Source organism: Dermacentor silvarum, chromosome 4 (genome assembly GCF_013339745.2).
Source record: "Dermacentor silvarum isolate Dsil-2018 chromosome 4, BIME_Dsil_1.4, whole genome shotgun sequence".
Lineage (NCBI taxonomy): Eukaryota > Metazoa > Arthropoda > Arachnida > Ixodida > Ixodidae > Dermacentor > Dermacentor silvarum.
Genome location: NC_051157.2, coordinates 97,160,001 through 97,186,222, shown reverse-complemented (window position 1 = coordinate 97,186,222; position 26,222 = coordinate 97,160,001). Strand labels below are relative to the sequence as shown.

Sequence of the window (26,222 nt, the reverse complement as noted above, 5' to 3'; positions counted from 1 at the left end):
ATTTTGCTCAGCTCCATTCAAAAGTTATCAAACGAATCCAAGCTTATCTGAAGGCTATCAGACAACAGCCGCGGTCACACGGTAATCAAAATTCTAACACTATAGCATTCACTGCATATCAAAAATAACAAGCCGGTATGATCTTAAGAATGTCTCTGGTTTGCAACTGATAAATTTTGCATGACATTTCAGTGGCCATATTATTTTTTCCAGCAACAGCAGCTCCAAGAGTGATGCTCTGAAACAGAACTTTAGGTAGGCCATGGCCCAACTCTAGAAATGGTCGCTTCAATCCCAAAATATATACAAGGCGTACAGCTACAAGGTTAAATTAGCATCCCTATCAGAATATAACTCAGTAGAACATGACGTTGGGCGAGTTGGTATATGGCATCTAAAATGGGTAGCGCAAAGAAAGACAAACAAAAGAAGTTTCGTTATTTAATATTTGCTCACCTCTACTAATATGGGATTCTATAGACTGATTCAATATTTGCCTTTACTTACCCTTTAAAAAAAATACTGAAGAGCAACAGAATAAAATGCATAGACTTGGACTAGTTGGTTAATTTAAATGCTGTCAGCTAAGCACCTGCATCATCTTCGCAAACAACCATGTTTACCCGCTGTTTGGGCACAAAACAGATTAATAATTTTGATTTTTCCAGTAAGTTTCAGTGGTTAATCTACAATATGGTATTTGCACCTGAACTACGCAAAAATCTTTTTATACATGCAGGAATGAGACAGATCATTCCACATGTGGTGTAGAAAAATATGCAGCCATTTTACAAAATTTCGTGATGCGCTTCACATTTTTGATAAAAGAAAAGGTAAATGAAAGTGAGAAACACACACACCTTGCCACCGGTGAGAGCCGCACCTATAACCTCAGTGTGACACATGTGATACTCTACTAATTGAACTACAGCTGCTGTGGAATGTCCTTTCAATAGCAGGTTTCACACAGTACATGTTCTGTGCTACCTTGAGGTAGCATACGGGGGTTTATTAGCCAGGTGCCTGCTCATAAAATAACATGCTCCGTGACACTTGAAGTTGAAAGGATGCACCACATTCGCCATTGTAGATGTGAATGGCACCAACTAACACTCACAAGGCAAAAGTTTACTAAACATACAGAAATACCCAAGAAAGTGGCTGGAGGGACGACCACCGTAGCTCGGTCGGTAGAGCACTACTCACGTTATACGAAGGTTGCAGGCTCAACTCCCACCAGTGGCAAGTTGCTTGGCCTTCTACTTTCATTTACCATTTCCTTTATTAGGCCTATTGCAGTATTTAACCCTGATGCATAGGTAATTTAAATTCCAATTTAATTTTAAAAGAAACCGGTTATTCCCCTATGCTTTCCATGGTTTCATTGTCTGTTGGCTTTGCATGGAAGTTTAATATATCATTTTCATTTGTGCTTGTGGTTTCAAGGCGTTATCTCGGCATGTACAATTGTAAATACACTACTCAAAGTGGTTATTCAACTGCTAATATTGCTAACTAGCACAACCACTTTAAACTGCAATTTTAAGCATGGTCAAAATTAAAAACAGGAAGTTGCATGTATGACAAGTTGGGCATTACAAGGGTTAACATAATACTAGTGTTAGCAACATCACGTTCTAAGGTGCTCCAGCCACTGACAGTGACATCTGAAAGGGACACGCCTGCACGGAACAAATTTGTGAAAGATTGTCTATCAAAGATTTCAATTATTCAGGCCGATTCTGCGTGTATTGAAAAAATCTGAATTGCAAAACAAAGAAATAGGTGGACAAAAGTCGGCACTGTAGCTCACACAATATGGGGGAAAAAAAATGTGTGGCCAGTCTCCATCACTCGAAAAGAACAGACTACTATTAGCATTCACAGACCAAGAGCCTCCGCATTTACACAAAAGCATTTGTCTCACACTCTTCATGTAGCACCTCTCAACGGCAACAATCAGGCACTTTTTCTCAATTCGCTCATTTCTGCACAAGTGCGCACTATCAAAAGTTGCATAGGGATAAAGAAACTTAGCAGCGAAAAAATAATTGTGCTCATTGCAAAATTAAGCTTCCAACGAGGACGCCACCTTAAGTGCTAACCACAGAGTGTTTTTTCATGACAGAGCTATTGACAAGATGCGGCGCAGGAAGTGATATCCTCCTTCACTACAAGCTCTATGTTTTGCTGGTACACACTATGATTTCTAGATGCACAGCCCACCACCACCAAGTCATGTGTCACAACATGAAAAGCTGGCCTTTTAAACCTGCGTCTGCCATGCAAGCGAGTTGCAATGGGTAGGAAAATCCTCGTATAAATATGCCAATTTTTCATGGTTTACTTTGTATGCCTAAACCACATGCCTATATTCCCATCCTCCCCCCAAAATAACAAGGACAGATGCAACAAGCTGGGTGTAGCGAGAAGGTGGGGGTGGGGAAGTGTAGAATTGAGATGTCTCGAGCAAGGCCCTGGTATGCCTCCATCCCTTCCCTCCATCCCTACTAGTACTGCCAGCCAAGCATGATGGCTCTAGAAATAAGTGCGCTGTTGATAAGTTAATGCTCAGCCACCAATTTATCTATGTTACTCGTGTTTCTTTAACAGCAATGACCATTTTATACAGATTTCCCCACTCCAGATACAAACAAGTAGCCTAACATTACTCCAGACACCAGAATACAGAGGACCTAAAAATGCATTTAAGAATGTTCTATGTGGCATGAACATTACAAGCAGCAGTCCATCAATTGGGTCAGCATTAAAATCATCTTGGACAGCATTCTGGAAATAATATAAAAGATTTGCTGTAACATTAGACTGAACAAATAAAAGAACAGAAAGTTATGCTGTGAAACAAATATTTAGGCTACAATTTTTCCAGTAAGGCATGTATGCATGCTGCTCCAGGCTGATTGTTTATGAAGTAGCTGCCTAGAGCACGACACAAATATTCTTGCTTTCATGAATGACGAACTAATGACACCACGGGTATCATCAACATGTCTTTTCACTCTGCTGCAGAGGACTCAGTGTGAGGACAATCAGTGGCAAAACACACAGACTAGGGCACAAATTTACCTCATCAAGTCACCCATGTACGTGGAATACCCACCGTTACTATTCCTTCTTTCCCAACAAGTGTCAGTTCGCGCCCTCGGAGGTTCTTGCTAAAAGTTAAAATTAATGACAGATGCCCCTCACAGCCCTCCTCCTAAATGCGCACATCACTGCGAAGCTTCGTGCTTCTTATGCCATTCTTTTCCAAACAAAGCAAGGTGTCTTGTACACTCTTTGAACAACATCAAAAGAAATACGTATATACAATTGCAGGCAGGACCTCCCAGGAACACAGTGAAATGTTTCTGCAAAATCAGTTGAGTCTTTTTGTTGTTGTTTTTTTGTATAAGAATGCAGGACAGATTTGTTGTTCTTGGCCATCAGTCGAAATATTATGCTGCATTTTCTGTCAAAAGATTACAAGTATAGCCGCATTCTCTCGAATGCAACACTGGAGTAGTGTAGTGCATTTCTAGCACGTCATGTCCATGTAAATGGTGGTAAAGTGCTGGGAACGTGGATCCCATTTATGTGCCAGGGAAGGACAGACTGAGAAAGGTCAATCTTATGCGGTACATATAAATGCTGGACCATCAAGGGAGAGAGGAAACTTGAGATGGCTGCCGGCATGTGCTTTCCGCTCATCAGTGAAACATTTTGTCCGAAACAGGTTCTGGCTCGTTTGGGACAAAGGGCAATGCACCATACGTAATCACTGTAGCAAAGCGATTAGCTATGAGATGCGTACACTACTGCTGCATTCACGTAAACACGGCACGCGTTTGCTGTTCTCTGACAAATTATACAGCACACATGATCACATCACATTCTGGAAGAGCCGCCATTGTCTTCCCTCATTTTTCCGCGTTGCATGGTCCTGTTGCAGTCCTAACGCAGGGGCCGCATGGCACTTTCAAAAGCTGGAAAATGTGTTGGGGATGCACCTATGCCTGCTCAAAAGGGCATCCGACGGGAACCGTTCAGTGCAGTAGGAACAGGCAAAGGGCTTGAAGCATGGCTTGCTCGGCTGGCTGCAGTGTTTCTCCAACTGCTGCTTGGTGGTGAAGCCCTTTTCGCACGACACGCACCGGTAGGGGCGCTCGCCCGTGTGCGTGCGCACGTGGCGCACCATGGTGGTAGTGTAGACAGTCGAGTAGTTGCAGAACTGGCACACCAGGCGCGGTGCAGGCTCCTGGGAAGGCTTGGCCACTGTGCCGGCTGCGCCATCGCCAACAATGCGACCATCGAAGGTGGGCACATAGGTCCAGGTGGGAGGAGGAGGAAGAAAAGAGAGAGAGCAAAACAGTGAATTGTGATGGATTGGGGAACACAATGCATTTGCAGCTACCAAAAGTACTGTAGAAATACACAATGTGGAGGATGTTTTGTGGAAGGAAACCCTGGCATTTCACATACCAGCACCACGAAGCTACAAAGGAAACCAGCTGGCTTTCTTGAAAAGCAAGCTTTGTTGTAAAGGGACCTCTTCAACAATGAAGTTAACTAGCCTTGTCAAGAAACCAAGCTCCTTTCCTGTGTGGTTTCCTGTAACGATTAAATGGAAGGCAAAAGTTTTTCCTCACAAAATTTCTCATCTGGAATGGTTGCGGTGATCTGTGGCAGAGCTGGTCAGAAGAGGCACTGACAACTTCCAAGAACCTGAAGAGTGCCTTGTCAAAGAATGTGCACAACACAAACTAGGTTTAACTGTATTTCTAGCGTGCATGCCAGTTTTAAACTGCACAATGCCAAGACAGGCCGGGAGACAAGGAGCATCCCAAGCTGCACTGTTTTCTCTGGCTTCTTAAGGATTGGTGCACAACACTTTCTGTGTCATGCCCCGATAGGATAGTTAGGACATGAGTGCACCTCCTCAATTTCTCCACATTATAGAAGCTAGCTTAGGATGTGGAGCATTTGACTTAGCTTCACCAGCAGCAACTTGACTACTGTGTATTGTGCTCTTGCAAGCGACAAGCAGCTAAATTACCAATGCCAACTTGGTTCACAGCATTTGCCATTAAGCAGCACCAATGCCACCCAGGCATTGCAACTCAATGCGGACAAGATTACAATTTACATGTTATACTTGCTCACTCTTAGTTATAGCCTGTGTAAACGTATTGACGTATTGACGTAAACTAACAGAAAACTTCCCAATTGCTGCTACTATCAAAACGGTTAGCATGGAACATACATGTTAAAGCTTAAGAGCGTTTCAGCTACTCTTACGGAACATTGCAAGAGCAAAGTAATGACACTGCGCCACTTGAAAACAACTCCTATAACCAATAGCAGCTGACTTTATCTTCTACGTCTGCAACATAGAAAAATGTGAAAACAGCATCTAGAGTTAGATTTTATCGACTAGCATAAAGATAAAGGCTGTGGAAATGTTATAACCGTGAAATGCTTAATTTGTCACATGCCTGCGGCATAGTCACTTCATAAGGCAATGGCATAATCAGTTACAAGGAAGCATTCACTTTCACGTGAGAGTTACTGCATGCATTTGTATCAAGTTCTTCCTCAGCCTGGACATCTCCAAAGATATGTCAGGTTCACATGTCCTACAGAAACGTCTGGCTAGAATCTCACACGCTCATCTTGATCCCAACTTGCTTGTGCAATGTAACGTGTGAGGGACGACAAGAAGCGATACCATGACAGCCACTGCAAGCAAATGGTGAATCGAGCCACAAGGCATGCAGCACGAAGCCCAAGAAATGAGAGCCAAAGGTCATAAGTCATATTTTGCAGCCATACGTAAGGAATGGCCATCATATGTCCCAAGTGGTCATGGTACAGGGCACTCTAGCATATACTAGTTTCACGAGCTGTCTGCAGTGAATTGGCCATGGGGTAACGTCACAGCTGAAATCTAGAATTGCCATTGTCAACAGCAACCACCGGAGCTCCACTTTAAGTGCCAACCAAATGCATGCAGTATCAACTATAGAAGGTGACATAATTCTATAAGGTACGCAAAAATGCTGAGGTCCAGCAAAGTTCCCCAATGACAAACCTAATGCGGCTAACATATGCCACAGGCAGATAATATTGAGAACTGTTCAGTGGTTATACAATGTTACTACAGCAAAGTGTTCAAAAGACGGAAGCACCAAGCTTTCTAATCAAACAAGGCCTTCTCACTCTAATGACTTCCAGTTAAGAAAAAAAAAATTCCATCACACTCATCAAACTGGTGCATTGGCTTTTACAAGCCCCCGATGGTTCAACAACATATGTTGAACAAGCCTGAAACTAGTAGTCAAACTGTGCTCATTTGAAGTGTCTTCACCAACCAGTTCGTTTTTTTTGTTAATGCAGCTGAAATCACGACCTCATGATACCCATTTTGTCAACTCCTCAGTTTACGAACAAGCAAGGATGTCCTACAGACAACCAGAGAGTCAAGATCCTTTTGGATTAAACAAACTTTACAGTTCTCTTCATCGCTGTCAAATTGAGGTCAAGCAATAACACATCTGAACAACATACGTGCAAAAACACATTCACACATTACTGTCTTTTGCAGCAGTTTTGTCATGTCTATTAACCAGAACTTATTGCTGGGCAATGCATGTATACATGTGTGTCTAAAGTCGGGGGGACTGACATGAACAGCGCAAGATGTTGGCACATTAGCACACTAAGTCCACATGAAGCAGCTTAAATGAGTCCTGCTTCTCACCTTTGCCAGAATGGAAATTAAATGAGGCATTTAACTCACTTCAGCTGCACCTTAAATACACTAACTGAGCATGAGGGCTACTAGTAGAAAAAAAAGTTAGCAATGGTAAAGCAATAGTTCTATGGTAACTAATGTAACTGTATGCTTCACATAAAACCTCATTGCACACAATTAGTCAAACACAGCAAAAAGATGGCCGACTATGTATGAAAACAAAACAGCTTTTTTTTTTTTTTTTTTGACAGAACCTCAAGCAGATTACACACTCGAGCACTCTGTTGATGTCCACTTTTAATCTTTTGTGAAAACTGCTGGATGTAAAAGGATGTAAAGTGGTAGATTATACTTTTTCAGAGCATCTCTGTACATTGATGAGCTAGGCAGTTGAAAAAGAAACATAGGAAAAAAACTAGAAACTGTAAAAATGACTGACATTTGTCTGTATGAGCCACTGACCAATTAGAAGCCATGGCTTTTTTAATGTTTTAAATGAGAAGGCACACTGGTGGACGTCTTGATGAATAATATGCACATGTACTGCTGTGGAAAAAGGCAGCATATATTTATTTCGTCATCTATCAAAATTTACACACACAAGAGATAAAAAAAAGTCCTAAAGAATCATATATAAAGTTTGTCCCCAGCAAGCAATGGTTCCCTTGCATAATGCAGTCTTGCTTTGTATGCACATCCTTTCATTGTTCCAAGAAAGCACAGAGTGGGCAAGGCAAGAACTGTGAGACTGTCATTGAAACAGACAAGATTACAACAATAACAAAGAAAAGAAAAATATTGGAAAGCATCTTCCAAGTTGTGCTATACAGGCACTCTAGCAATGTCAATGACAAAACACTGTAACGTTTTTTAAACCAGTGCAAGCAATTCAAGATGACAGCGACACTCATATGAGCAAATGCAGGTCGAGAGAAAGGCAAGTTTCCATGGTATAACTTCAATGGCTAGAAATCATGCACAACAACAGAGCACAGTAAATGTAAGTAGAAAGCCTGTGTTCCTCTTGCACTTTAATGAAGGTATGCAAAGTGCCGATGCAACAAATGACACTGATAATACAGTATTATTCACGTAAGAAAACTGACATCCTGGAGCCTCAACTGAGAAAAATGTGTGCAAGTTGGCAAAGCTGTCTGAAACCATATGAAAAAAAAAAAAAAAAGATTAAAAAAAGAAATGTTGCGTAACATGATGTCACGAGAAAGAAACTGAAGGATGACACCGCTAGTGACAAGTCAACTCCTTCAGCGTACTGCATGCATATGAGTACACACACATGAAAAGGTAAAAAATAAAAGGAAAGCAAGAGAATAAATTTCTTTCCAGGTGCATAAACATTTTGGAAAGTTTGTTCGCAGAGGTAAGCAAGAACAATGACCAACACCACAAAGGAATCAATGTGACTAAATTTTCATTATAATCTTCTCAGGCAGGTAAAAAAAAAAAAAAACTAACTTGGAAAAGAAAAATTTGGCACCAGATTAAACTCTGCACATGTCATTATTGCAACCATATATCACTAAATTTTACCATAGCTGGTGCAAAGTACCAAAAGAGCATAAAAAGAATGAGCCACCATGTTAAGGGAAGACAGAACAAATACAAAAATTTGGTTACAAAAAAGGATTTGGTAAGTATTATAACCACCTTTTTTTAAAGGGACACTAAAGGAAAATATTAAGTTGAGTTAATTCCATAGCTTGCTTATCTGTCTAAAGGTCTATCATCGTTTTTAGGTCGCCAATATATGACTTTGTTGCATAGAAAACTGCCACCAAATGTCCTGCTACCGCTTGTTGATTTGAATCGTCTGCACCACAATTGAGGTCCTGACATAATCTCCCCATCACCACCTCTGCCACTATCTGAGAATCAGCCACCCCTCTCTCTACTCGCATCAGTGGCTTTCCTCAAACCATCCGTCTCCAACCTCTCTGTCTACCAGCTAATGGGGGGCGCCAGCCGCCTGGTGCCCTGACATCATGCCACGCGTCACACGAGAGAGGCACCATACTCCACGACAGGTGGCACCTTTCTGATTTTGAATGTTCGTCATTTTCTCGCTTACAAAAGCTCTGTTCTAGCTGTGAATGACGAATTCGTTAGTACAGAAGCTTAGTGTTTCAATGTTGCTTGAGTTAATATTTTCCTGTCGTGTCCCTTTAAGTGGTTTTTTATACCTCGTGGGTTGTGCAGTGTCCCCAATGTTTCCATACATAAACCTACCTTTGTTCAGGAAGCCTCGACACCCATGGCAACTTAACTCAGCCTAGTTAGCACGGTAATGACATGCAACATGTGATGAGAACTTGCAAACGACCAAAAACTATCCCATGTGGAATCAGCCCTTAAACCAAACCAAGAAAGTTGCCCACTTTCCCAAGGTATGTGATAGCGTCATGGAGCAACAATGCTATGCTAACAACGCCAAACTAAACTGCCAAGCCACACAAAGTTCGTGGCACTATTTACATCAAACTGACTTTCCAAGGGTACGTTAAGGTTCCCTTGACAATGGTAGCCCCAGCTGTTGAAGTGTTAGCCTGTCTTTCTACAGTAAGTTCATTCAACGTTAAACAGAGTGCTAGCATCAGCAATATCACTGTAAGTGCTCACCTTTAAAGCACGACATATTTTAGTTACAGCAGTGCACAAAATAAATTTGTTCCAAATGTACTTATATTACTGTGTGAATCCAATAAATTGCTTTGAGTGCAACATAAAAGTAGGAATCAGGTGACGTGTTCATTACAAAACACTGTCCCCACTCTCACCAATTAATAATAAGCAAATGCAAATGACCCAGCCAGAAAGTACCACTACAGAGAAGAAAAATGTGCAAGAGTTGCAAACATCACTGTTGCAAGCACAAGTCCTGTCCTGTAACAGGCACTTTACTGACATGGCGTTGCTGCATAAAAGGGCCCCTCTGGTGCAGGAGGAGTGCAGAGAAGTCAATCCTTGCACAATATCTTGCACAAAGTCAATTCCAGTCACAGTACAAAGTTTCCAAAGCACTAAACAGCCGCAGCGACAGCCATCACCTATCACAATATGCACAGGAAGCCCATACAGTGCACTCCAAAGAGATATACCATATCAAGAAACATCCTTGTTCAAGTAAAAACATACACAGACAGACCTTAGCATCCTTGGTTGTACATAACCCTGAATTACACCCACACCCACACCCACACCCACACACACACACACACACACACACACACACACACACACACACACACAGACTTGGAGTGGAATTCTCGGTTAATCACATTCGGGGATGTTATCACTTTTGCGAGCTATCACGCTACTCGGTACCGCACATAATGGCATCTACGAGCAGCAGTGTTCCTAGTACTGAGTCCAAGACAGTGTGCTTGAAATTGTGTGAGGAATGCTGTAGCCCATAGATGCCGACGAGTTCAATGCAGTCACATGATATCTTGCAAAAAGTGATAGTATCCACAAAAGTGATCGACCAAGAATACGCCCTTTGGAAACTACTGCTCTTGTTTGCGAACCTGAATTTGAGAGCGACAAAAAAGAAAAAAGAAAGACACATTCCTTGCAGGTTTCGAGCTTGAAACCTTTACCTTGCAATCTTGCGAGGGGCTCAGAGGAAACTTTCTTCAGACTTCTATCCGCAACCAAATCAACCTACCAAACAGTTCTCAAGGCACCAAGACTACAAAAGCTAGTTTTAATACTAGTGCAAATGTGTATGCTTTTGTTAATGCTTTCTGGCTTTCGAATTGGGATACATACACAATAATCAAGTTCTGAGGAAGATAGTTCTTGGCTCTGTTAACACCTGGAATGATGCATGCACTACAGCGTTTGCACACTTTTTAAGCACACAAGGTTCCTTAGACTCATCTAGCATTAATTTCTTTACAGGTAGCCTTTTACAAGTACACGTGAGGCAATGAGCAATCAAAGACGTCATATTGCCTAAGCCGAACCTTACGGGGTGGTCAAGAGTCATATTAAAAACAAAGAAAAGTTGAAAGAGAGAGAAAAAAGGCTTTTCATGAAAGTTTTGCCAGCCTGCTATGCCCAAAAAGACGCCTGTAGGTTGTTTTACAAGTCCACTGACGCGATAGCTGTAGGTTGCTTTAGGAGTCCACAAGCCACTTTCAACATTATAATGTTCACAGACCTTTCACTGTGACCACATCTGCTTCACTATGTTCTTGGTCTACAATACAATGTATACCTTGACAGAACTGAAGGGTCTTACAGCAACCTTAGCTTGATATTGTTGCATCTGTCATGCTCTTTACTGCATTGAACCTTAAATTACTTTAGCCATCATAACGTTTATTCCTTTCCTCTGAGCATGTGTCAACGACAACAAATCACAAAGTAGAATCCGTCAGAACAAAATTTATAGTTTAGTAACCCCGTATATTTACAATATAGCTACGGCTTCTCAATTCCCACAAAGCCTAACGGCCTTCAACGTTAATTTTTAATTTAGTGCTGGGACATTCATCGAAAGCAGAGATGACACTCCAAAGTCTTAGAGAGCACAGGGAAATATGACACTATAAAATGACTCTGCCCGTTTAAGCTGTGCATTCTTTACCAGACCTGCCACCAGATTTGCACATAAGTTACTCAGAGCCTGTGAAGCTGTGTTAGGTGCATGGTCTCTGGAAAGTGAAGCCACTCAATGCTAAAGGCCTCGAGCATATAAACTTTGCTGATGTTTTCACGTCTTAACTATGGGCTCTCCCAAGTGGGTGCCGGCAGCTTTGCTGCCTACTACTTTAGCGCTATGCATATCGCCACCTAATTTTGGAACATGTTGACTTGAACAGCACTAAACACTATGATGTAAAGAAGGCTGTTGATGCCATGAAGTGTTTGTTACTGCTTTTATAAATGCTTCTTGGTTGGTTGGAACGTTCTTAGGCGCATGATTATTACTTTCCAGTTGACTATGCATGTGCATCACCCCCCCCCAAGGGCTTTTGTGTTCAATGTTATTTTAATAAACCTCGAGTTGTTAGTCATGGCTGATCCTGTGCAGCTATTCTGTCACCGTTTCCATCTTTCATGCTTTTATGCCAACATGTTTCAACAGTTACCAATTTGCCCAGTTTTTTACCTTCTAATTATTGACTGCGTCCACAGCCAGGCGAGGTGCGGCAGCATTGCGTGGCATGTCAATGTAATATAACTGAATGTGTAAGGAATGCCTTGCACAAATTGTTTTCTGCACGCAACATGCAGACTGTGCTCAACCACTGTGCTCCTGCACTCGGCAGCAAGAAAATTGCGAGAAGGGACGCCTGACGCAGCATGCATTACGACGTCTAGACTGACACAAAATTATGCAGGCACGAAATGAACACTAAGAAATAGTTGCGATCACTGACCAAGTCAACTGTAAGGTGATCTTGACTTATGTAAAGTCATGCAAAGTAGGTAGTGACCAAGGAACCTGTATGAGCTCCAAAACTACTTTTTTTTCCCCACCTTGACTTGGTCAGTGACCACAATTATTTCTTCATTATGATGTCTGACCTAACAAACTTTTGCTGAACTCTTGACTACATGAAAGGGACCTCTATGTAATTTGAAAACAAAATGAAATTAAGAGAAAAAAGAATGGAGTGCATTCATGTCACAGTTAAGAGCAACTGGTGACCCTGCTTCACTGCGGTAGGCCTGAGTACAATACACCAGTCATGAAGTACATGGCTAGTGTACGTATTAGTGACTGACCAGTGTAATGGTCAGTCGGGTCAATTCCAGAGAGGCAAAAGTGTGGAGGAAAAGTGCAGTCTTACAGGGGAAGGCACTTCAAATTGTTCGGTATCTTAAAACCCGTTTGAGGGGTCATTTGACTATTATCATTTGATAGAGGCACACGGCACTTTCACTCTTTTGCATGCAATTTGCAAGAATATATTGCCACTGGTCGGTACGGGCATAAATGATCCAAAATATCAGCATAATCTGCAGGCATGGTTGTAGAAAACTTGTCACTACCAGAAACAGCACCTCCCTCCCTCCATACTCTTTGTTCATTGATGTTGATTTCTAAAAAAAATTCATGGAAAGCCCTGTCTATGCTTATGTGGGAAATGTATTCTGACTTTTGCCAATGCCTTCAAAGAATATGATTCTTGGCAGCACAATTATTACGAAGATTGCCATGTGTTAAACTGCATTCTGGATGCGATTTCAAGAGAATATAAATCAGTGTGGAAGACTCGGCACTTCAGCTCCTTTGACACTGCATACTATACTACTACATTCGGCATGAAGCAACTATTCTTATTAACTATCAATCAGGTAAAGTTCTATGACAAGCTAAAACAGTTATTTCATGCACACAAAGCAATTGAACAGGTTTCATATAGGGTATAAACTAAGCGTGCTGAATCACAAGGGATCAACCAACTAGAATGTTATACCAAGATCAAGTCCCACATTCTCCCTTCCAAGATTTAGTAGGATTCCCTAGCAAGGAGAAGTGGTTGTGGTGGTTCCCGCTTGAGAAAAGAATGTGTAGGCTCTTTAATTGCATTCTTTTTTTGTTCCTCCACAGCAAAATTACACCCACCTTCAACTACACTAGTTCTCCAGAAATTCACAAGGTGAAGGGGCTCTCATGAAAATTGCAGTCCACTTTTCTGTAGCAGAATGCAATGAAAGCAAACCTGCATAGGTTCTTTGAAAAGGAGACAGATTTATTCTAGTCTGGAATGAATTTGACTCAAACCCTTACACTGCGTAAATTTTAATAAAATCCAATTGTATTTCATTAATGTTTAATGTACTATGTCCTCAACGATTCAATTATCCAGCTGAGCCTGTGAGTGTCCGACTTTCCGCCAGTACTATGAATGACAAGTTATCTCCAAATCAGTTATGCAACTTATCATGTCAAGCTATCTACAGAACTGTTGGCTACATTGTGCTAGGACACACACTTTCTGAAAGAACGTCTAGGAATTTTAATGAAGGCCAGAATTTTTCGATTTCCATAAACCATTACAAAATATACTGTGCTGCTGTTAGCCTAGTTGGACTACTTGGGATGCTGGTAGCACTTCATGCAGGGCTTTTGCTCCGAGCAACACAACTAAAAATGACACCCTAGCCCCTGAAAATCCTGACAGCTCTAGCGGGTAGTGGCAAACAAGCAATGCGGATAAGTCCAGCAGGGCCAAGCTTGCTTTCCTTAAAGGGCCCCTAAACCACTTCAGATGCCTTGAAGTAATAAGCACAGTACGCAGAGTCATTTGTAATGGTCACGCAGGTCAAACATTACTGCTTAGTAATTGTGAGAGACATAATCTCAAATGAAAACCTGATCTTTTGTTCTAGTGGTGCCAACTGTTCTCAGACATACGATCCTAGTAACACCAGCATTCATGCCACCGAGGGTTTCTAAACATACATCGCAAGAAAACCCTGTCAGGAGCTGGCAATGTTACAGAATGTGAAAAAAATATATATATATATATATAATGATACTAATAAATATTAATAAATAAAAAAAAACCTCAGCCTGCAGCATTAAAAAAAAAAAGAATCATTCACTGAAGGACCATGAAAGCTGAATGTGTACCAGAGCAACAGAAAGTGATGGCAAGGAGAGGGCACAGTTACAATCTCAGAGGCAAGTTTAATTTTTCCAAGTACCCACACGACTAATCTTGAAACTTTGTTAAGAATTCTTGCTGGAGACACGTTTGTGATGGAAGTGCAAACAAGAACAGATGGCAAAAAGGGAGACAGGAATTTCACTAACACGTCCGCTCCTGTTTATGCTTGTCATGAGCATCTACCAACAGACCCTACAGGAGGAATCTTTCCTCAACAGCACCTTGGACAGTGCCAGTCAAAAGCGAAATTCTTGACCAAGTAGCATATTTAGGGGCCCTCTAAGACTTCCGGCCACCTTGGTGGCAGCTCTACAAGCATGTCAACGCACTGCCCCCTCTGCCAAGCAAGTCACCTTGGCCCCTGCGAGTGTGTTAGTGCGGCGGCGTCTCCCCAGCGAATGTGGCCTTGCCTGTGTTGCGAGCTGTGGGCGAGGTGTGGTCTCACTGCTTCTGCAGGCAAAAGTGGTTCACCATTGTGTGCTTCCGGACAAAGGTCTTGCCGCAGACGCGGCAGTGAAAGCCGCTGCTGCCAGGAGGTGTCTTTGCCGAGCACGACGCAGCTGCGAAGAGCCGACGGCGACGCCCTACAGACGTGCAAGGAACGGCACAGAGCACCTTAACACTGGGGCAATGAGCAGCCCCACGGTAACCAGTAAGTAAGTATACCAGCACACAGCTAAGGAACGAGCTACTCTGACAGTGTTCCTACAGAAGTCACAATCATGTAGCTTTTGCCAAGGACCAAAAATTAAGCTTGGCATATACTAGATAAATCAGAGTGCATGATGCGAAAGTGAATTGCAGTGCATGTAGGGCCTTCATGTTCCAAGTCGGTCTATAAGCAAGCTATATGGCTTTTGAAATTTATACCACTGATGAAATATGGAATAGGAAGGAGATACTAACTTCCACTCCAATCATTCCAATAGCACATCTTCATACAACCTTATGTTATCAAAGAGAAAGCTGTGCATGAAATAAGTTTTGGCTAGGGAAAAGAAATACGAGATAATACAACAGCATTGCAAATGGGCAGAAGCTGCCTATTTAAAGCAGAGTCATAACCTTTCAAAGGAGTTTAATGTGTGCTGATATTTCTTGCTTGATCAGGTTTCAAAAGAGGCTATGAATTGGGTGCTTCAATGACTCAGCACTCACAAACATGAATTTATGTGAAAAACACATAGTGTGATGGCAAACGCAAAATAATCCTTCTGTCAAACCCCTCTCTTTTCTGGTGGTCAACCTAACAACTATGTGCTTCTTTTCATAATGCTTCCTGCTATAAGTTCACTTACATGGTCCTCTGTCAATTAACGCATCTGACAGCCATGACCCCGCTGCGTCGGCTGAGGCATTGGTGCAATCACGTTACGGGAAATGCTGAAGCGCTGAAGAAGTTATCTTGAACCTCACAATAATTTTTGTTCCGTCAAGACCACGTGACAGTGAATAAAGCAATGTGCAAAAATAAAAGCCATCCCAAAGAATTTCCCAAACAAGCTTCAGTATAGGTTCATTACTCACTAAGAAGGCAACACTGTCGAAAACATACACACAGTAATATACAAACAAAATAAAAAAATGAAAGATGGAAAAAACAATTTCAGTACATAACAGTTCCATAAACACTACGACAGTTGCAGCTGTGACGATAGATCCCAAGTGCGACAAGTGGCCTGTATGTATTATCATTTTTGCCACTGCTGCCAAGGTATACCCATCAAAACAACGAAAAATAGACTACACAATAAAGTGAAGAAGCTTAATATCTCCTTTATAATTTCAGCAGTATACAAACACTAGCTCCCATAACTTTCCTTGTGTGAACAAGTCTTAGCCTACATGCCTTACTTAGATGGCTCAAAGATACCTCTTATTTTGTCGGTCTAAGACAAGCTTTATATTGTAAGCCTCCTCTTGTTCAGAATAAAGCTCAAGAAGAGAGCCCCTTCAAGGCCCCTGTGCATGATATTGCTTGGACAGCAACAACAGACATTCCCTCTGTATTAGAAAACCCTGTCAACTCCGTAAAATGGCAATGCAAGGCAAGAATACCACGACTACATATAACAGACTCGCCAAGAACACCTACTACAAGTTTAAGGTACAAAATAAAAGCATAAAAACTGCAAGAAGCACACAACACAAAGGTACACTATTTAATCAGAAAGTGCCATGAAACACAAGAACACACAACACAAAACCTATCGAGGAGGCAAAACAAAGTAACTGACAATAGACCAACATATCACGGACTCTTTCACTTTTCGCCTTTGCTCGTGCTCAGACATGAACAATCCTCTCTTCACGTGGCACAAATGCCTGGTGACTAGCCAGTTATAAGCTCGAAAGTTACTGCTGGGCGGTTTGCAGCGTGAACCGTCTGGACCGGATTTCAGAAACCCAACGAACTAAGTCAAAAGAGGAAGGAAAGCCACTGGCACAGTGTGCAATAAGAATCGGTTAGGACAAGGCAAAATAAATGTTTTCAGAGGCTAGTGCAGATCTAAGAAAATTCTAGCAGTACAAGTAACTGGTGGTGTTTTGAGCCACAACCCTGCAGCTGAAGAATGAAAGATGCCACGGTGGAAGGCAACAGATCAATTCAGAAGACTGTGTGGGGTTCCAGCACGCATCAACACGTTCACTTTTGCATGCTGCTCCACTAGAATGCAGTCACTGTAGCCAGTAATTATAGTGAAACTAAAGCGATTAATTCAAGTTATATTAACAGACTGCAACTATGCAAGCGCAGAGAGATCAATCTTGCCATGAGAAGAAACTTGATATGCCAGAATCAATACAAAAGCAAACGATGGCAGCACCGACTTCAAGATGCCCAAAGCCATTTTGGATACAGTTGCTGGAAGATGGCTAACTGATTACTAAGAAACAAATTATTACATTAGATTATAACAAATGCTGGATGTCTCGCTTCTTCTAATACAACTACTACAACAGCAAATAAACATTTCTGTAAGCAGACATTATTATGCAGGCCCGACTTGTACAGTATTGTTCTTTTCATGTGAATCATTCACGTGGCCAAATATGCTGCATGCAAATTAACACATGCAACGTGCACAACTTCATGATTGTAAAGCTTCTTTCGAAATGAAGCCAGTGACCAGAAAACCAGGGCCAAGAAAAACAAGCTATTAGGTTACTGCACAATGGTGTTTTATATAGTTATTATATTTAGCTGTACATTATGCACTTTAGCAAAGACAAAGGCAAAGGCTTCCCAATTTATAACAACATAAAGTGGTGAATAATAGCAGTCAAACCATATTCAATTCAAGGCTGGCACAGTTATGGGAATTCGAAAACACATTTTTTACTCTTAATTGCAACCATAAACTTTCTTATTTTCATGCCTTGATTGCACTGGAGCCAGAGTGACTATTCACAAATGCCAGTGAGACAAATAAAGCCCCCTTAACAAAAGCAACAGTAACTTTTATGAACTTAGAGTGCCAAAGATTCACCATGGGTGTCAAAAATGCTGACTACAGAGTAGACACAACCCTAGGTCCTTTAAGCTTGAGGACACTCTATTACCACTCGGGCGGTGCTATACTTCGCCTTGCCTTAAAACAAAACGCAAACTTAAATCAATACTTTGGCCATTTTTTTTATGCTAGAGAAGCAGCCACTTCAGACTTTTTCTATGGCTCCTGCCATGGAAATCTTATTTATATTCATTTTTAAAATGCAGGAAAATATTTAAGTATACAAGAAATACCTTACGACCAAAAATGAATTGGGAAGCCTTGAGAGGCGATTGCATGGGTGACGGATTTTAACGTCGCAGAGCAACAAGGGGTTTGTGTAAGAGAAACTTCAGGAAAGGGCTCCAGATTATTTTAACCACCTTGGGTTCTGTAATCATCAGCCTATTTTATGCGCATTACAATATGAAGGCCGTTCCGAGCGATTTTCCCTTTCTTACATCGGCCGAACCCATCCTATGCCTGCAAACCTCCCAACCTCGATAACCACACTCGACCTTGGTGACCAATCACTCTACTTTAACCACACCCCCCCCAGCGCTAGACTAGCAGGCCACAAGAAAATGTCATGGCTATGTCAACGCAGTGAAGACCTCGAGTTCACAGAATTAGTACTTGGGACGCACGAGACTGACTCAAGCTGACAGCTGTTTAGGCACTATACTCCTAGACCCCAGACAAGCCACCAACTGAGAAACGTGACGACACAAAACCAGTTTGGAACAAAATAAGTTACGCCCGGCAAGGCCATCAAAAGGGCATTTGACAACGGGCAAAGCCAGAACAGTTTTGGAGCTCTGAAAGCACAAGAAACTCGAAAATATTAAAAAAGGCAGAGCATGCCTAAACTTCAAACTGGCACATTTGTAAAAGTGTGCCTCGAAGTGTTGGCACGTGCAAATTGAAACTGCCCATGTGGTGGCAGGACAGCACTGCAGCCAAAGCAATACAAAAATGCTGGGCAACAGTTGTAATGCTGTCGTAGTATACGGTAGTGCGAGTACTGGTTGAATGGACACTACTGTGCATGCTTGTGTGGATGGCAATGCAACATTAGTGCAAAGCCAGAATAAAATACTACGCCAGAAAATGAAGCATTAGTACAACTGCACAGTATGGCATACTCCACTGAAAACTAAGAAAGCCATCAAGCTGTGTGGCTAAAAGAAGGTCATAACACCAACATAGGGCCAAAAACAAGCACTACGCCAGCCACCTGAAGCATATAAGTATGCATTTACCATCTCTGAAAAAAAAAAAAAGTTGCCAAAACAATCTGCTTTGGGCTCAATTATAATGGGGCCAGGGCACTAAATAGAATAAGGCACCATCCATGACTGACCTCTGTGTACATCTCAACATGGCTGGCTTGCTGTCAGCTTCATAATTTACCTCTTTTTAAACATATCGCCAGTTGAATAGCTTGACTGAATGCCAGGAAAGAGGAGCTACAAATGGCGTTCAGAAATAAACATCTCTTGTCTCTGCCACGTCCAAATCTTCTGACATTAAGCAAGCAGCTATGTAAATAAAAGCACTGTCAGTACAGGTGCTTTCTTTGTAGATATACATAAACTTATTTTATGTGGCTCTCTTGTGCCCACAAAAAACAGAAATAGGTACCATTCTGTGCACACCAAGTCAAACTAGCAATGAAAGGAAAGCATGGCTGGAGAGAGATGGAGCAACAGCGGGGAAAAAAAAAAAAAACATGAAAGAATTGATACATATGCTGCATAAAATTTCTGCAAACCAATTGAACGTCAAGAACGGACAACCACCTGTCCCTACACAGAGAACATGCCAGGAAAGAGAAAAACCTCGGTAACAAGGAGGGCACACAGATGCAGCGCATGTGCTACATCGGGCACCAGGCATTCTTGATGTGCTGGAGCTTGTGGCTCTCAAGGTTCTGCTTGGTGGTGAAGCCCTTGCCACAGGTTTCGCATCGGAAGGGCCGTTCGCCCGTGTGGGTCAGCATGTGGCGCTGGATGTTGGTCGGGTAGTCGGTCGAGTAACTGCACAGGTTGCACGTGTACTTTTTCTTCATAGTACTGCCCGCGATGGGCCACAATATGGCTGGGTACTGTTGGCGGCCACGGCGATTTACACCGCCACCCCTTGGCATGGATAAGGGCATGTATGTTGTCGACGGGACTGCTTCTGCTGCCGGTGCCAACACCATAGACAAAAAACCTGCGGGCACTTTTTGGGGAGGGGGTGGGGTGGGAAGGAGTGGGAGAGGGAAGAAAGGAAAGCCTTTATTAGCATTATCCTCATTACTCCCAAAAACAAACAATATGAGAAGGAACACAGAAGTATGCTGCATCCCAGACAACAGGAACAACAACAGCTGAAGCTGGGTCTTGACCTGAAGCTCACAGTGCACAAAGTTCCGAAGGATGCACCTGCCAGGACAGTTTACTCTCCCACAATGCAGTTGCAAGTATTGGATCACTAATGAAACCTGATAACCCTTTTTAGATTTAAGATCATGCTTCTATGTTAATGATGACCCTGTTTCCAGGAAGCATTAGACTCCACCCTCTCACATGTGCTCTTCCTCAAGCTTGAATGTTGGCTAGATGGAGAACTCCCTTAAATCTAGCACTAGTACTAAAATTGGCCATAAACACGAACGTTAATTGACGAAACCGAACATAACTGTGCTTCACCTGTTCAACACCTGTTCTGGTTCGATTTGCTTTAGCATCATAACAAAAAATTATTAACTTCCCTCCCTTGCCAACTCTCAGTGCTTAAAACACCATGTTGCGTAAAATATTTCCTCCTCACTGCAACCAGACTGTCAAAGCTCCAGTTCAGCTTTTAATAGCTTGTGCCTGTGAATTAGTGTCACAATGCAGACGTGTAGGTGTCATCTTGGAACACTAGTGCAGTGCAAGCAAGACGGAGGACACAGAAAAGAACATGAACATGTTGGCATGTGAAAATGAAAATGTCCATATGGCGGCAGGACAACACGCCAGCCAGGGTCTTTGTGTTCATGTTCTTTTCTGTGTCCTCGTCTTGCTTGCACTACACTAGTGTTCCAAGATATGCTGCGAGCATGCATTTTCTCAACTGGCCTCTTTGGTACATAAGTTTCCAGATAACGAGTGTGAATCTGCAGCTGCGTTTGAGTGACCATATTGTGCATCATTTCTGGTTTCATATCATTTCTTGGTTTTGATAAGCTGCACAAGTCACATAAATCATCAAAAGGCTTTCCTCATCCTACTGCTTATTAACTTATACTTGTGAACTTTACTGCTTCGATAAGGATCCATGGATGAAGGCAACTGACTTAGGAGAGCAGACAGAAAGTGCTTAGCAAGTGTTGAAATTTTTGTGTGCTTAATCCCCAAAGAAGCTTCGTTAACATGTATCCCTAAAGGCCAAAGCAAAAGCAAAAACAAGACACAGAGAATGAGATTCATTCCAGCCAAATTAGACTATTTTGCCAGTGCCACCCTCAACATCTGGATATCACTGACATGCTGTGGTGATTAGTGTCCAGTGAGCACAGCTACAGTCTGCATTGATTTTTCACACACAGACATCCTTCTTTTGGGTTTAAGGATCTCTTACATTACCTTCCAGAAGAATTTTAAGTGTCTGCAAACGGCTCAAAGTGCAAGAGCAGGATCATCAAATGAATGGACAAGATAGACGAACTGCCCTCAGAAGCGCAGCTCAGGTCAAAGAAGAGCCAATGTGTGGCTCCCCAGGAGATCTGCAAGTTATGAAACATATAACAATCATAGCTGCTTCTATGCTGTAGCCTGTAGCGCTGTATTCACTTCTCACAATTGCGGGCAATTGCCAACAATACAGGCTTCGCATTGGCAACTTGGGCCATGCAGGAGAGCACAGTTTCAACATCAGCATGTTTCGTAACTTTACTGATAACTTCTTTAAGTGCATCGACAGATGTCATCACATGACCTTAAGGTCTCCTCCACGTGCCCTGCCTTATCTCCTCACCGGTTTGGAGAGATCCTGAATCACGAAAGATTAGACTCACGCAGGCTCGTGACATCAGATTCAAGTGACTCGCACAGCTAGGCTGTCTTCTTTTTTCTTTATCTTTTTCTGCTAGCAACGCATCTCTGTCCATGATCCACTCGGACAAAGAACACATTCGATTAATAAGTGCCACAAGTGGGTAGATAAGCGTGCATAAAAAATTTTAAGCTAGCGGCAGCAAGTCGTCACATGATGCACATTTAGCTTCAAAAATTGGAAATGGAAAGCGCTGAACACAGAAAATCAATAAACCTCTGTTAAAGGGCACTGAAAAGTAGTTTAGCAAAACATTATAAGATGTGCTTTTTCTCTTCAAGCTTTTAATATGCTCCTTAATTCCAGACATCTTCATCACCATGACCTTTAACATAACAATATGGTCATCAACTAGACTTTTTTCTGATAAGGTAGCACTGTGCCTCTTAGAATTCGTGCACTGCTGGCATCAAGTCAAGCCCAACTAGAAATACCAGCTTCACTGAAGCAGCAACATTAAAGAGGAATCATTAAAAAATGTTATTAAACGCGACTACAAGAATTGCTCGTATAACCAGGTCAAAGTTGGAAATTTTTTCACTACTTAGGTCAATTTCAGCTATTCAACATTAAGAGCAGTAAGTGCCAACATCATTTTGTTATCACTTGAAAAAGAAAACTTGAGATTGCATAATCAAATGACTATAAATGGCAAGCAAGTGACACGAAGGTTCACACCATGGTATTGCAAGTACAAAGACACCACAGGTAAGGGGCACAACCTGGCAATCAAGATTAAAGGTATATTATTGGCACTTTGTCATTTTGACAACTTCAAAAGGGCAGATGCCTTTGCATAAAAAAAAAGAAAAAAAGACATGTTTGGGCAAACAGCAGTCAGCGTACAACAATAGAGATAAATTTGGTTATAGTAGTAATAATAGTCTCTGAATAAACTCTTTGACTATGATAATAATGTATACCGAAAAGGAGAAAAGATCTTCACACACAACAAATACCGTCATCACCATGATGATAAAAATAATACTAGGAAAACATCAGGTGCATTGCAACTTTGTGTGTACAAAGAAAAAAAATATATATATAAACTACATGGCACAGAAGGAATGTTTCAAAAAGAAATAATAAAAAAAGAAAAGCAGAGAAAGATTGTGCATCACAGGAACACTTTGCACTCAGTATTTTCAACAAACAAGTATACATTGCACTCTGAAACCCTGTAACTGTACACAAAGCTCTTTAAAGAACAATGTTAAGACGTCTTTGATAACATATATACACCCACAGTCTTTGAGCCTCAAAAATCCCAAGAACTTTGAATCTTGCACCAATGCTCTAACAACTGAAAAAAAAAAAAAATGTGCAAGGGGGTCTCGCACGACTTAATATTAATTGCACGTTTTCTTCGCAGCCTATAATTCTTGAAGTCAACAGCAAGCATTGCAGCCGAGCCCTATCCTCAATTCTGAGATCAGATTCCAGTAACTTCATTAAACGACTTCAGCAGCAATGGTTGTGTATTATTCATAATTTAAGTATTCTTGTCTTGGAAGCATAGTCTCTAATTTATTTTGTGAAGATGCTCAAAATAAGAATGACTATATGGCCTACTCTTCAATAAGACATTCACTTAGCAGTTAGCACTTAGCACATTGGGGTTAGCTACGCATGGCTTAGTTGGAATAATTGGTGGATTTAGAAAATGCTCCCAGCATGTCACTTTAACTTCAAATGTCCTGTATTGATGATGCTGAAATTTCACCACGATGACTCAAAATTAAAAGCACTAATTTGGATTTTACCACATGTGATGTAACTGTAATTGAGAACATCTGTATAAAAGAATTCGACTACAACGGCTAGAAGTGCTTATGTCATTATCACAGTTTTTTCCCCAGTTATGACATAATTAGCAAAGCAATTTCAACAATGGCACATTATGTTGCAAGCACTGGGCTAAGCAAATCCAACTCATCAACCCAAAGAAGTTTACATGCCAAAGAAATTGAAATATGATCATCAAGCTTCCCAAAAATCAGGAGCTTGAAGATCATTACACAGAAGACAGCAAACTTGCAGAACAGCTAAAGTAGAGTTTGACTAAAATGTTACAGCTACACCATCAAAGAAAACAAGGCCAGAAAGACCAATTAAATTGTAAAATCTTATCAGATTTGCCTCTTTGCTCATGTATAGCCCTTCAAGAAGAGCCAATGTACCAGCAAATTCGATTCCCTTAGAATAAATGTAAGGAACATCTTGGTGAGTGCAATTATCACCACTAGCTCTGAAACTAAACGTTTTCTAATCTCAGACGAAGCTGTACAAAGAAAATGACAAGGAACATGTAGACTGCCGAATGACATGCTGATTATTTCAAGATGGCAGCATAAAATTTGACAATGCCTCATTGAACAACGAAGGGGAAAGACAGCACAATGGCAGGCACAGAAAACAGGAGCATCTTCTGCTTGTTGGACAGAGCATGCAAGATTTTAACAAAGAAAACACAGCGACCAGAATAACAAATACGTGAACCTTGAGGAGGCAGGGGAAGTGCATATGGAATGGCCTAGCGTTATGAAGACAAGCTCAGTGATAAGTCTTTTTTTCTGCAGTGTAGATGACACGTGGACCAAGAAAAAGAGAACAGACAAAACATGTGCTCATGCTGTCAACTTCTTTTCCTCCTCTATGAGTAATCCGCGTTACAGAAGAACAGTGTTACCACTACGAGAACAAGATGTAGGAAGAAACAGACTCGAACTGGTATGCCTTGCCCGCAAAGCAAGATTGCTCTTTTCCATAGAAAAAATGGTCACACCATGCCTTCACAATGTCGCGCAGTCCACTTTCCCTTGCAAGTGCACATGACAAAAAATTTTTTTTTGTTTGCTTGTCGTGTCCCTGAAAGGTAGCGCTCGCTTTCAACGTGGTTCAGCAGCAAAATACGACACGATTGTCAGCCAGGAGATAAAAAATAGTCTGCGTTACACAAATGGCCACACTCTCAGATGAGCTGTACAAACAATCGAACTTTTCAGTACCTTGCATACTATTCAGAAGTTCGTATGTCTTTCGAGCAAGAAACAAAGCACAGTAAGAAATATTTTCAGTGCACCATGCGATAAGAAAGTGTGTGTTTCATTTGCACCAGCACAAGCTCAGGCAAGCGTGCTGCAATGGGCATTGCAGGTCCGATTTATGCCAACAAGTGCGCTGGTTCAGCCGAAATTCACTCATCACTTCACAGAACGAATGAGATTAAGTTGTTAAGCCAAGAAGTCCACCACTGCTAAAAGTACAAGGACAAGCAGTAATGTTAAGGAGCAAACCTATAAGCTGAAATTCTTCAGTACGTGAGTTTTACATATGTGCTTTGTCTTACACTTTACTGAAAACATTCCTTCATGAGGTCAATGACACCTTCGACTAGTGAAGTTTCCTACAACAATATTTACACAGACTCCTGGGTCATTGCTGCTCACTCAGCAATATAGACTGACAAGTTCGTTTCCAAAATTTTTGGCACTTGCGAACAGTGCACAACAAGAGTGCGCTGCAAGTAAGTATTGATGTAACGTTGCTAAATCATGACCACAGTAACTCTGAGTCAAACAACCCCCAACAACTGCACTAAATCATGGACTCGTCATTTCAAGTCTCAAAGCATTAAATCTTACTGCAGCATCTAACTAAGTACACGTTATGCAAAGGGCCTACGTTAGGATGTCTGCCAGGCTAGTATTTTCACACTCACGAGATTGTGCCCGTGCAAATGAAACCTTCACCTCGAGAAGACCCCAGAAAGTTCGTGCTCTCCTTTCCATTTCAGTTCAAAACGAGGGCCCTGCACGCCGCATGCAGGCCTTCTCCTCCTCTTCTTCTTCGTCTATCTTGCAGATGACAATCGGCTCGAGGGCTGACGCACTGCCGCCACTGTCCTCGGAGGATGCAAAGTGCATTGGTGGGAAACGAAATTGCCGTCTACTAGCCGTTTGCGGTTGTGGCACTAGGGAGCACGAGTCAACAACACCACCAGCACTGCCACTTCCATCACTGCAGAGGGCGTCCCCCCGAGATTCGTTGCCCTGCCACAGGGTCGCCGTGGTCTCCCAGGTGCGCCTGAGAGCCGCCAGATGGCGCTCCTGGACGTGAGCCTGGACCTTAGCCACGTTGGCGTGAGTGAAGGCGCAGAAGTCACAGCCCCAGAGGCCCACCTTGCGGCCGGGGGTGTTACTGTCGCGGATGCGGACTGAGTAGCCACCTGGAAAAGAG

At 42.0% G+C, this 26,222-nt stretch overlaps 1 long non-coding RNA gene across 1 annotated transcript in view; it reads right to left on the bottom strand.

The window, feature by feature from the left end:
• Nucleotides 1–220: 220 nt before the first annotated feature.
• Nucleotides 221–26,222, bottom strand: part of LOC125944740 (uncharacterized) — a 36,492-nt gene continuing 10,490 nt past the window's right edge. The window contains exon 2 of the long non-coding RNA XR_007466428.1: nucleotides 221–26,211. This is a non-coding gene — a long non-coding RNA (uncharacterized LOC125944740). The remainder of the gene's footprint in view (nucleotides 26,212–26,222) is intronic.